Genomic DNA, 13,335 nt, shown 5'->3' on the forward strand with positions numbered 1-13,335 from the left:
TCAGCTCAGTGGTTGCCCCAGCAGCCTGTTCCTGGTTTGGGGAGAGATGGGCACCCAGTGGCATGGAGATTGCAGGATCCAGCCCTGTGGGGGCTCTGGGCTCCCTTTGAACTGGGAGATCCCAGGCTCTGTCACTTAACAGCTATTTTGTGAAACCTCTTGGCCTCAGTTTCTATATCTGTAAAATGGGCTAGCCTGCTTCTTGGGACTGTGGTGATTACTTTGTGAAACTCTGGCTCTGTGCCTGCCCAGCCCCTTCCCCCCACTTCCAACCATAGCCTCTGACTTCCCTGGGGTTTTCCCTGTCTCAGTGTGGTGTGCTAGAGCATGCGGCCTGGTCCTAAGCCACTCATGGCCCATCCACTAGCTTCAGGGACTGGCTGGGGGATGGGGATGTGATCCCTTCAGCCAATGAACTGTTTGGGACTTTTACGGCAGCACTGAGTGAAGTTCTTGCTCCTCAAGTGCGTTTGAAGCTGAGTCGCTGTCTTGGACCACAGGAAGAAAAGCTGTCTGAGAATGAAACCAACAGATGGAGGAGGCGGCAACCCTCGGGCCAGCATTTGAACCCTGAGCAAACGTTTCCAAAGCCCACACCAGGGCTTTTTCTCTACCCATTCCATAGGTATTGAACATTATTGTGTTCCAAGTGCCACTCCGCTGCTGGGGATGAGCCAGGAATGAGACACGCCCACCTCATAGAGGTCTTGGTCCTGCCTCAGGGCCTTTGCACGTGCTGTTCACTCTGCCTGGAATGCCCTTCCTCTGATGTCTTCATTGCTCCTTCCTGCACCTCCGTCAGGGTTTGACTCACAAGTTATCTCCTCTGTGAGGCCTGCCCTGACCTCTCTGTTCCAAATCACATGCCCATACACCTCTTCTCCCCTGTCCGATTGATTTTAGTCCTCAGCGTTGAAACCACCTGATATAGTCTATAGAATACTTATTTTGTTATTTCTCTTTCACCCTCACTAGAATGTCAGCTCCACAAGGGAGGGATTTTCATATGAGTTGTTGACAGCAGACCACTAGTACCTAGAACAGAGTCTAGCATAGAGCAGGGCTCAGGGTTAAATAAATAGGGAGCCCCAAATGCAGTTTAAATGTTTAAGGAGCCAGACATTTGATGACCCCCAGGGGAGAGCACATATATTCTGTTGTGCCCAATCGCTTCTCTTCTGACTTAAACCAGGTTGGATTACCATAATTTTTTTTGGTGGGGAGGGTGCAGTAGAGTGGGGATAGGTTTCACTTTTAACCTCTAGGCTCCTGAATTGCACTTGGAAGGATGCAATACTTGAGAACAGTCCCTGGAGGGGGCAAGGGAGTCCCGTTGCTGCCCTTGGACTGGCAGTCACTAGCACATTATAAAAAAGTGGGAAAATCAAGAGATGATAACGACGACAATGATAGCAATAATAGTGCATGTGCTTTAGGGTCTGTTTTTAATTTTCACAGTAACCCTATGAGATAGGTACCATTTCCTAAATGAGGAAACGAAGGCACAGAGAGGTCAAGGAACTTACTGAGGTCCCTGGGCTGTAAGTGGCAGAAGCAGAAAACAACAACAATAAGAGAAAAATCACCATTGTCTGACCATCCAGAGGAAAGTCAGGTGAGCTTCATGGCTGAAGATTCCCAGGTGGGAAGGAATTGAGGAGGGGCCCTGGGGAGAGTGGCTGTCCTCCCTTGGGGGATCATTGCTCTGAGGTGTGAGCCCTATCCCTCCAGCCCCCCTGCTGCAGGTTTCCCTGGCCTGGGGTCCTTTTAACTCTGGCGTCAAATCTGGCCTGAGTAAAGATCAGGTGAAACTGACACAGAGCCCCACCCGCCCAGTCTGAGGCTCAGAAGGCTTCCTGGGGAAGCCACGTAGAGCCAGAGACGTGGAGGAGAAGGAGTCAGACAGGATAACAGGTGGGAGGAAAGAGTTCAGGCCGGAGAATAGCGTGGGCAGAGGCCTGGGTGTGTGAGAGTGAGCAATCAATTTCTTCTGAGGCTCTTTGCATGTCTGGAGTAAATATTTACCCAACCCACCCCAGGCAAATTCACCACAACGTTCCCAGCCCACGTTTCCATCCTGTTTGCTCTTTCCTCTGAATGTTCAAGAGGCGCGTCCACCTATCTCCAGTTGGGCAGAACTCACAGACTTATCTGCAGGCCCATCTCAGAATGCTGATCTGGGGTTAGGTAGTTTCAGGAGGCGGCCTCTGGGACCGGAAGGGGGCTCGAGGGCTGCTAAGCCAGTGCCTCTCAGAGGCTGGGAGTCAGTCCCCTTCTCAGGCCAGAAGACCCCAGACTGGAAGCCCCCACATGCAGCCTGCTCTCTCTCCTTCTAGGTCTCTGGGAGGCTGGCTCACAGAGAGCTATCCTCCTCCTGTGTCCAGAGGTGGGCTGTGGAGCCAGACCCCACCTCCAATCCCACCTGGCCACTTGGCATCTGTTAATTAACCTCTCTGGGCTTCACTTACTTTATGTGGAAAATGGGTTAATTTGTGAACTGCTTACAGGGTTGTCTGGCACATAGTAGGTGCTGGGTAAGTGCTGCTGTTATTACTGCTGTAGGGTAAAGGTTCTGATGTTGTGACCTGTCCTTTCCTAGCCTGCGGCATTCTTCTCTTACTACCCCAGGAAAGGGGGGGTCCAGTATGGAAACAAAACGATATTTTTCTGCATCCTGAGTTTCATGATGGCTATGGGGAAAGGGAAGGCTTCTAACAAAAAGTAGTTTTAGAGGAAATCTGTGTAGAAGAGTATCCCAGCCTGGACCCCAGAAGAAGGATTTCCTGAGTGGGGAAAGAGAGGTTCAGGGAACTGGAGGATAGCAGAGATGGGGAGAGGGTCCCCAGGAAAGGAGACCTGGGGTGCAGCATGTAGGAAATGGCTGTCAGTTTGGGGAGCTGAGCCCACCTCCCTCAGGGCAGCAGGACCCAGAGAAGGAAGGTTCTTGGGATCTCAACAGTGGACCTAGGACAGCCCCATACAGGGCCCTGAGGCCACACAGAGCCAAGAGGGCAAGGGAATGGGGGTGAGAGAGCCTCCAGAGACCTGGAGGCACGACCTGGAGGCACGACTCTGGCAGGCGCTGTGCAGGCCACTGAGGAAGCAATGAGAAGTGCGCTACCTGGTCAAAGGGTGGGTGTGTGCCATCACAGGGTGGGCCAGTGTGGGGAAGGGAGGGCAAGAGGATGAGGAAGCGGTTGTGGCCAGAGCAGGAGGCAGTGATCAGCCACACAGTGCCCAGGTTTCTGCCACCCATGCCCTGTCTCCCTAGTGACTCAGTTGCCTCCTTCTCTAGCCTGAAGCCATTTGAAGGCAGGCACATGGCTGTCATTGCTGTCCTAATGCCTGGCATACAGAAGGTGCTTGGAAACTTTGAGGTATGAACTGACTTTGTAGGTTTCTCCTCTGTATAGCTTTAACCTGCCCGTGGAATAAATAATGAATCACTCATAAGGGCAGTTCAGTCAGGGGCTGGCCTGTGTCCATGTCCCCTTGGGAAGGAAAAGTGAGGGTATTCCAGTTTCCAATGAGTCCTGGGGATCCCCCTCCCACTGCCGCTGTCCCCCGCCAATTCTAGCACAGCTCCTCTCCCTCCCACTCCCGAGGTTTGGGGGTGCTGTTGGAATCACCATTCTTGCACATCCCCTGCCTCCACCCCGCTGGGGCAGGCCCTGCCCGGCCCCGGAAATGCCCTCTGCCCTCCCCGGAGCACATGGCCTGTGATTTTCCTTGAACACAGCACTTTATGACTTATACGTAAGCTTCAAACACAGCCCCCTTTCCTGTCTTTGCATCAAGGAAATAGGCTGAGTGTCAGAGAAACCCGCTGCTAAAAGCACACCAGGCCTTCCGGCCCAGGTTGCTACCCAGCTGGGGCCTTCGTGCTGTTGCTGCTGCGTCCAGGCGAGTGACCATCCTTTGGCTTTTGCTTCCGTCCTGCCAGCACGGCCACGCCAGGAGACTCTGGGGCAGCTGGCAGAGAGTGAATAATACTCTCCCCAGTGAGAAACCCTGGTAGGGTGGGACCTCCTTACACCTTGCCTGATAGAGGGTGGTTAGCCAGCGGGGGCCTCGGGCTGGGGGCTTGGGCTGCAGAAAAACCCAAGTTCGTTTCTTGGGCCCTCATTCTTCATCTAGAGCCAGCTGGGTATCTGCGTTGGGGACCAGAGACCTTGCAGTGGCCCGTTTGACTGGACATCCATCTACACATCCCCAGGTAAGTTATCATGGTTGGAACAGCAGCTGGCTGCTGTCTCCAGGGGTGGCCTGGGTCTGGTGGAGGAGGACAGAATCTGGAGGCCACTGGGAAAGACCAAGAGGGCTGTTAGACTGGGACGGGTGGTGTCCAGCTGGAGAAGGAAGCAGACACGGCCACCCCGAGGGATGCAGCTCCCCTTCCAGAGGCTCAGCGGAGCGGAAGTGTCCTGGGGACACAGAGGTGCCTGTTCAGTCCCTGGCCTCCCGCTGGGCCCTGCCAGGGCAGCATGCTTGGTTCCAGGAAGCAGAGAAACCTCCAGAGAAAGTGAACCTATGCTGTGGCCCCAGGCCGCATGAACATGAGGGTGGCCCAACAGGGCGGTGAATTTGAACAACAAAACGCCGATGAGTCCCATGAGGAGTCCAGGGCAGGCTTGAGCCACTTGTAGGGCAGCTCAGGTTAAAGGGCGACCCAGAGAGGCAAAGGAGCAAACAGCTTGAATCCTGCTCAATTGCTGTGTGTCCTTGGCAAGTTTCTTGGCCTTTATGAGCCTCAGTTTATACATCTGTTACATGCAGATATAAATACTGGCACCTGGTAGGTGCTTGGCTGCTGACTGCTGGGTGAGAGGTTTGAGAGGCGCCCAAGGCAGGAAACGATCTTGGCAGAAAGGATAAGGGCTTCGTGTGGTAAACAACTCAAGGTGATCTTTGTTACTCTTGTTTCAGCCAAGGCAGCGAGCACACAGTAGGTGTTAATAAAGCTTGGCTGAGAGACTAGAGTCAGGGACTCCTGGGGGAAAGTCCTTGGGTGCCACCTGCCAAGGCTCTTCTCCTACCACTCCAGAGCTGCTTCTCCCTCCTCCCACCTGTCCTCCAGCCTCAGGCACACAGCCTGGCAGGGATACTGGGCAGTGTTGAAGTTCACACACTGGAGCAGGAAACCTGGATTTGCGTCCTGGCTCTGCCACCTACTGTGTGCACTGTGTGACCTTGGGCACACAGAGGTGAAGCACTCTCCACCTCTGTGTTCTTCAGTCCCAAATCCTTCACTCACAGGGTTCTTACAAGGATTAGGTGAGTGAATATGTCTCGGGTGCCTGGCACATAGTAGGTGCTATATACGCATATTGCTGTAGTTGACCCTTGAACAATATGGGGTTAGGGTTGTTGACCCTCGTACAGTTGGAAATCCATTTATAACATTTGACTCCACCGTTATCTCTCTGTATCCATGGGGGCTGGTTCCAGGAGCCCCGTGGAGGCTCAAGTCCGGTACATAAAATGTCCTAAAACAATGCCTACAATCAGTACTGTGCATCCACGGATTCCCAACCATGGATCAAAAACACTGTTTTGGATTGTAGTTGGTTGAATCCGTGGATGTGAAACCCGGGAGACGGAGGGCCGACTATACAAGTTATTAAAAACAGTCTGCATGTAAGTGGACCCATGCAGTTCAAACCCACATAGTTCCAGTGTCAGCTGTAGTTCTGATGACCATTCCTCGCTCCTGGTGGCCTCAGGCTCTGGACTTCATATCCTACACCCTCTTGGGGGCTGCAGCAGACAGACTGCTCCATGCTGACCACTCCCGGCCGCTCCCCACAGCGTAGAGTTAAGACAGAGCCAATTCTGCCTCCCCCAAGTCCCTCAGGGACATTCAATAACATCTGGGAACATTTTGGGTCATGTCCCAGGGGGTGTTACTGGCACCTAGTAGCTATAGGCTAGGAATGCTGCTAAGCACCCTACAATGCACAGGACCATGCTGTCCCCACATCTCCATCCTCCAGACTCATACCCTAAGCCTTTCCCCATCTACCTTTTACAGTCACAGAGCCTGATGCACAGAGAGGGAGAGCTCCTTGTTGCAGTCACACAGCCCTTAAAACCCAGGCAGCAGAGGTTGGAGTGGGGGTGGGGGGTGCTGGTCTCATGGCATCATCCAGTCACTCAACAGACACTTAGGGAGTCTGCTGGATGTGGGGACCTGCCCCTGATCCCCCAACAGCCTGGGCCCTGACAGTTGAAGGCAGCTAAGGGGACAGCGACACCTGGGTTAGCATGGGGTCTGGGGGTGGGGGAGCCCCTGGCCACTCATCTCAGAACTGGGGATTCCACTGTCCTGATGGACTAGAGTGGTTGATGCCGGCTGCTGGGTGAGAGAGACCTGTGTTCAAATCCCGACTGCCATTGCAGGCTGCATGGTTCTGGACATGACATTGACCCCTCTGAGCCTCAGTTTCTTTAGCTGAGGAGGAATGGGACTAGCAGTGAATGGAGGTGAGGTGAGGATTAGATTAAATGGATAACGCTCCTAAGAGGTACCATCAAGTCCCTGGCACAGAGGCTGTTGTTGTTGCCTGGGTGACAAGTGTTTATTGGGAGGCAGCAGGGGCTACAGGAGAAACAAGACAGCTGTAGGCTCTGCCTTGGGGAGCTCAGCCCTGTCAGAGACAGAGGAGCAGACAGAAAATGGTCATACACGGCCATCAGGACTGTGATGGGGGAGCTCAGGCCGTGGGAGAGCAGAGGTGGTGCCTGACTCAGCCTGGGGAGGAACACTTCTGCGAGAGGGGGACATCTGAGGGGACCTGCAGCATCTGGCCAAAGGAAGGGTGTGGGTGCTGTTCCGGGAACAGAAAGCAGCCTGTGCAAAGGCTGCTGGGGTTGGTCCTCTCCTCTCCCACCATTGTTAGTGGAGGGAGCCTCTACCAGCGATTCTCAACCTTTCACAGGGGTCGCCTAAGACCATGGAAAATACATATTTTCCATGGTCTTAGGAACCGTGACACCACTCCTCTATCCGTCTCCAGGCCCACATGCCGATACACCCACATACGAGTACCCGGCGACCCCTGTGAAAGGGTCATTCGACCCCCAAAGGGGTCGCAACCCACAGGTTGAGAACCGCTGCCCTAGACCCACCATTCCCCCCTCCCTCCTAAGGAAGCCCCCATGACCCCTCTTTCCTATCCAGGCTGCCAGGTTTCAAGGACCCACAGAGGCGTCTCCACCCATCACAGCGTACCTGGCAACAGTGGCCTCTGCACACCACAAATGTTTATTGGACATCTACTATGTACCTTGCTGGTGTAGGCAGGGGAACAAGACAGGGTCTCTACTCTCACAGTGCTTACATTCTATCATATTATAAGATATGTCATAACATTTATTGACATGTGTCAAAGATCACGTGTCAACAAGTTGATACATATATTCCATTTTTGGTGATAAAGAACAATAAAGTTGGGTCAGGACAGAGGAAGGAGGGGAGGTGATTTTAGAGAGGGAAGTTGGGGAATGCCACTTGAGGGGCGGTGACATTTAGGCAGAGACTCGAATTAAGTGAGGGATACTGGGGAAAGAGTGTCCAGGCAGAGGCCCTGAGGTTGGATCATGCCTGATTTGTTCAAGTGACCTGAACAAGTAACATAAGGAGGCCTGTATGACTGGTGGGGAGGGAGTGTGTGCAAGGAAGTGATGGGGAAGATTGTGTGAAGCCTGGAGCCACTGCAAGAATTGGGCTTTAACCCTGAGTGAGATGGGGGTCCTGGAAGGCTGTGAGCAGACAGGACATAGAAGCGGAAGGGTGGGCTAGGTCTTGTGTTTGGTGCTCCGTGAGCTGTCTCTTGTGGAACCTCCGCAGTCCCCCAGTGTTGGGCACCTTTGCTGACTCATTTTCCAGGTGGCGTCTCATGAGCTTAGTTTACTCTCAGGACCACACTTGCTCCTATGTAGTAGATCCATGATTCCATGATTCAAATCTGATGCCCTGTTCAGAGAAAAGATATGAAGGAGCCTGTTGCCATCTATGGCATCATGCTAACTGCTTTCCTTGTAACTTACAATGTAACCAACATGGCATTTTGTTAACTGACAAATGCCTGTGCTGTCTCTGTGGGTAGGGAACCCCACCATGGCCTGTGGACTAAGGAGCAGGAAACATGGCTTCAGGGGGGGCCTTGGGGTCTTGGGCAGGGACTAGGGGTCAGTGAGACGAGGCACGGACACTAAGGAGATGGGCCCTCATTTCCGCAGTGCCTTGGGTGGGGACGCTTCGGGGCCTGGCTAAGGGTGGCATGCAGAGCCTACAGGCCTGGCTGGGGCCGCTCCTACTCACTCCCAGCAGATCTGGTTCCTCTGCAGCCTACCTCCCCTCTGGGCTCTCACGATGGGCATTTAATGGGGCTATTGATGCTCAGAATATGTTGTGTGGAACAGTGGACCCTCAAGGCCCTGCTACATAGCTGTGGGATTAAACAAAGCTGGAGCGGGTCCTCCCACACAGGTCTTCTCAGAGCCTTTATTTATTTATGTACTTGTTAGTTTTGTTTTTTATTTTTTAAAGATTTTACTGGGAATTGGGGGAGGGGAACAGTGTTGGGGAATTGGGGAAGGGGAACAGATAAGTTGCTGTCATTTTGTTCTTCAGTCTAGTTGTGGAGGACGTTGCTTCACTGGCCCATGTTGGTATTATCATTGTGCTCTTCCCGGGTGAGGCAGATCAGTCGTCAGCCACTGGACTGCCGATCACGGTGGCTCTTGGCAGCTCACGTCAGCTGCCGACTGCTCACGGTAGCATACGGGAGCCCACTGCAGCTCCACTGTAGCCTACAGCATCGCCGGGGACTCATGGTAGCCCAGCTCCAGGTCAAGTCACCGTTCACCATCTTAGCTGTAGAGGGCGCAACGTCACTGGCCCTCATGTGGGATCCGAACCAGAGCCCTGCTGCTCAGAGCTGGCGTCCCAAGCTGACTCTTAGCCAATGTGCCACTTGGCCGGCCCATTAGTTTTGGTTTTTAGATTACACATATAAATGAGATCATACAGTATTTGTCTTTCTCTGTCTGACTTATTTCACTTAGCAGTTCACTTATTTCACTAGGTCCATCCATGTTGTCACAAATGGCAGGATTTCATTCTTTTTTATGGCTGAGTAGTATTCCATTTTTTATATGTACCACCTCTTCTTTATCCATTCATCTATTGATGGAATGGACACCTAGGTTGCTTCCACATCTTGGCTATTGTAAATAATGCTGCAGTGAATATAAGGGTGCATATATTTCTTTGAATTAGTGTTTTGGATTTCTTCAGATAAATATCCAGAAGTGGAATTGCTGGGTCATAAGGTAATTCTACTTTTAGTTTTCTGTGCAACCTCCATACTGTTTTCCATAGCGGTGGCATCAGAGCTTTTAATATGCTGATATGCTTTTCAAAATGTATTTGATCCCTTGACCCTTGTTCCTTCTTTTGCAGTATGTTTGGGGTGTCAGGTCTTTCTGGAACAAATATAATTTAACCCTGCCTTTACCCAGAGAGGGTGCTTGAATGGTGGAATTTCAGGAAGATGTGTCTGGCCAAGGATCAGAGGTTTTCTCCTCCCCATTGTAGGGCCTGAGCTGTGAGAACAAGGCAGACGTCCCTTGGCCTCTGGATGGAGCTGCACCCTCAGAGAAGGCCAAGTTAGGGTGTTATAAGATGCTCACAAACTTGAGGGGAGGCTGGACACGGCCATCCCAGGCAGGGCTGGGGTTGGAGTCTCATGGGGGGCACGTCTCCTGGGAAGGCCATGGAGTCTGTGGGGGCACAGCTCAGGACAGAAACAGCTGGTCCTCCAGCCTGAGTCTGGGGTCACACAAGAGGCTGCAGATGGGCCCGATGGCTTCTCTGAAGGCTGTTGATACTGTTGTCATTATTGCAGTGAGACTGACAAGTTGGGATAACGCTGAGGATGCACAGGGAGCACTCCTGTGTCTGGGATACCTTGGCCTCGGGTCCACAGTGGCCAAGTGTAGCTTATGGCCCCAGGGGCCAGCCTCTCCCTACCCCCACTTCTGCACGAATCCCCTTTTGGCTGCCCAGGCTGCACCTGCGACCACTGTGGGGAGGAGCTTCTCAAACTGTGTCATCTACAGTTTCCTGCCACAGCTTCCTGCCCTAGAGACCAGATTCCCCAACCCCACCCCTCCCCATGGTCGCTGGACAGGCCCCCACCATGCTGCCTTGTCCTGTGTCTACAGGGAGCAGCTCTATGAACCTGTGAGGCAGGGATGGCAGGAATTGGGAAGTGGAGAGTAGTGGGGAGGGCCTTCCAAGGGGAGGGCACTCCAGGGATAAAAGTTCGTAAGTGGATTTGCAGTAAGGCTAATAGTGCAGCCTGGCTGGGGCAGAGAGAGGGCTGAGGAGTTTAGTTAGAGTCAATGGAGTAGGCAGGAGGAAGCCACAGTAGATTCTTGAGTAAGAAAGACCCTGGGGAGGAGTTGCCTAGAAGCAACTTGCAGACCCCCGAGCTCAGTTCATGTGGGAAATAGACTGTGGGGTTCAGCCAACCACAGGCACCATGTGAGTTAGATCTAGATCTCAGGTTTTATTAATAGAAATCGTGGGTAGAGATCAAAGGAGGTGATGGCAGCACAAACCGACCTCAGGAGAGAGATCTGGACTAGACAAGTGGGCGTGGCAGCACAGTTAGTCACAGACAGGATGACCCAAGTGAGGCAACCAGTGTTGGGGAAGGGGAGAGAGCTGGCACCATCAGAGAGGGAGGAGGCCAACCAGGGAGTCTTCAAGGACAAGACAGCTGCGACACCCAAGCAGGAGGGTATCACTGGTGCCCATCTCTCAGGGGACCCAGCATCCAGGTGGGCGTTAAGAGCTTTCCTGCCACCCCCCAGGCAGTGTTATCTGTGTTCCCACAGAGTCTGGGGAGCAGCCTGTGTTGGGGGGCAGGCTCTGAGGCTGGATGGAAGGCAGGGGACAAGGAAGGGGAGCAGGAGTGTAGACAGCCCTCCCTTTCTGATTTCAGTTATTATTTTTAGTGCCTGGTGTGTCTATACCTTCCAGCTCCTTTGTCCCCCTTTAATTAGAACAAAAACAAAAACAACCAAACTAAGGTATAATTTACATACAATAAAATTTACTCATTTTAGTGAAAAATTCTGAGTTTTGACAAATGCATACAGCCAAGAAACTACCATGTCAATCAAGACACAGACTATCCCCCCAAATTCCTTCATGCCCCTTTGTAGTCAGCACTTATCCTGCCCCTGGGGGAGGGGCAGCCACTGATGTGTTCCCCATTGGTAGGTTTGAACGGAATCACACGTTTGTATAGCGTTTGAGTCTGGCTTCTTTCACTCAGCGTGATGCCTTTGAGGGTTATCAATGTTGTCACGTGCATTACAGAATGGTGGTCTATAATATCTCCAGGTGGGGACACAACTGCAGTCCCTGATTAATCGCCTGCTGGTAACTGTTGGGACATCCAGGAAGCCCCACAACCGTGGCCCTCCCAACCTCGGGTGTCAGAGGCATCTGATCAGAATGCAGGTTCTGGCCCCTCCTCCACCTGCCCCAACCCAGACCTCACCTGAAATGATTTCCAGACCTCACCTGAAATGATTCTCAGATGTCACCTGAAATGATTCCCAGATCTCACCTGAAATTTTTAGTACAGCAGGTCCTCAAATAAAGTTGTTTCATTTAATGTTGTTTCGTTATAATGTTGATGAGAAACAAACAAACAAACAAACAAACAAACAAACAAACAAACAAACAAGATTCCGGGTGGGGCCGCTGTCAGTGTGGACTTTACACATCCTCCCCATGTCTGCATGGGTTTTCTCCCGTGACTCTGGGTTCCTCCCACATCTCATAGATGAGCATGTGAGGGGATCGGTGTGTTTGAATTGTCACCGTCTGAGTGAGTGGGGGTGTGTGAGTGGCCCTGTGATGGAAGGGTGTCCTGTCCAGGGTGGGTCCCGCCTGGCGTCCTGAGCTGCTGGGAGAGGCTCCAGCCACCGTGACCCTGAACTGGAATCAGAGGGTTGGAAAAGAATTCTCTTATTTGTCTTTATGCATCTTCCTTCAATGTATGTTGAGTTCACATTTATTCCAATCCTTAATATTAGAAGTATTTTTGGGTCTTTATTTTGAAATTTGCTGATGTTTTTGTGACTAGAAATATGCTGTAGAAAACTAACCCTTGTTTCTATCAATTACCCTCGGGTAAAACTGGTTTGTTACACATCATTTTGCTTAAAGTCACAATTTCAAAGACTCTGTTGACAACTTGTATCTTCCTCTCAGACCCAGTGTCCATCCTTGCATGTCCCTGGACACCCAGGGGAGAGACAGCCTTTCTCAAAGCTTTCTCTGCACCTCTGCTTACATTTGCTTAACTAAGAAAGGCCCCAAAGCCCCTTCCCTGAACACAACCTATGCCCTTATTGGGCCCACCTCAGTAGAGAAATGACCAGAAACTGCTATGGGGAGATAATTTTTTTTCAATTTCATATAAAACTTACAAATATATAGAAAAATGGGAAGAATTAGTTGTATACCCAAAGTCACCCCCTAGATCCTATAATTAACATTTTGCTATATTTGCTTGATCACATACAGTAGATCTCATTATAAGTGCACTCTGTATTTGCGAATTAGCCTATCACTACAATTTGGAACCCCCCAAACTAACACTCAAGGCAGTTTCATGGTCACGAAGACACACACAGAGCAGCAAGAAATATGAGTCAACTGACGTTCATGTGCCCATCAAGCTTGAACAAGACACTATGCCTTCCTGTCTCAGCTCTCATACCATAAACAAGTGTTCTCAGTCCACTTGTTGCTAGATTTTTGTGCTGTTCATTGGTTTCACTGTTCCAATGGGTCTCAAGTGCAGTGCTGAAGTGCTGTCTCTAGTGTTCCCAAGTGCAGGCAGGCTGTTGGCTGAGAGTTCAATGTTAATGAATCAACAATATAAACTAAGGTGTCTTTAAACAGCAGTACACATATAACAAGGTTATGTATCCATCAGTTGATGAAAATGTAACCAGAGGCTCAAAGGAACCTAGCCCTGGATTTCCTTTAGGAGCAATGGTTTAGTATCTGCTAATTCTGTGTTTACAATGTTCAAACAACTGTGAATAATAAGATTTGACTTGACCTATCTATTCATCTATCAGTCAATATTAATTTTTGGATGCCTTTCAAAGTAAATTACAGTCATTAGTAAATATTTCTGCACACAGATCATTAACTAGGGTTCAATATTTTATGGTTCTTTTTTACTGAGAATACAATGAAATGAAGAAATCTTAAGTGTACACTCTGATTTTTTTTTT

The 13,335-nt window shown here is 51.0% G+C and overlaps 1 protein-coding gene across 1 annotated transcript in view; it reads left to right on the forward strand.

The window, feature by feature from the left end:
- The first annotated feature begins 3,804 nt into the window (after nt 1-3,804).
- The window catches only part of ZAP70 (zeta chain of T cell receptor associated protein kinase 70), a 26,885-nt gene continuing 17,354 nt past the window's right edge, over nt 3,805-13,335 (forward strand). The window contains exons 1-2 of the mRNA XM_019660005.1: nt 3,805-4,014; nt 4,138-4,216. The gene's annotated coding sequence lies outside the window, so the exon portion shown is untranslated. The remainder of the gene's footprint in view (nt 4,015-4,137; nt 4,217-13,335) is intronic.

The sequence above is a fragment of the Hipposideros armiger genome, unplaced genomic scaffold (assembly GCF_001890085.2).
Source record: "Hipposideros armiger isolate ML-2016 unplaced genomic scaffold, ASM189008v1 scaffold_310, whole genome shotgun sequence".
NCBI lineage: Eukaryota > Metazoa > Chordata > Mammalia > Chiroptera > Hipposideridae > Hipposideros > Hipposideros armiger.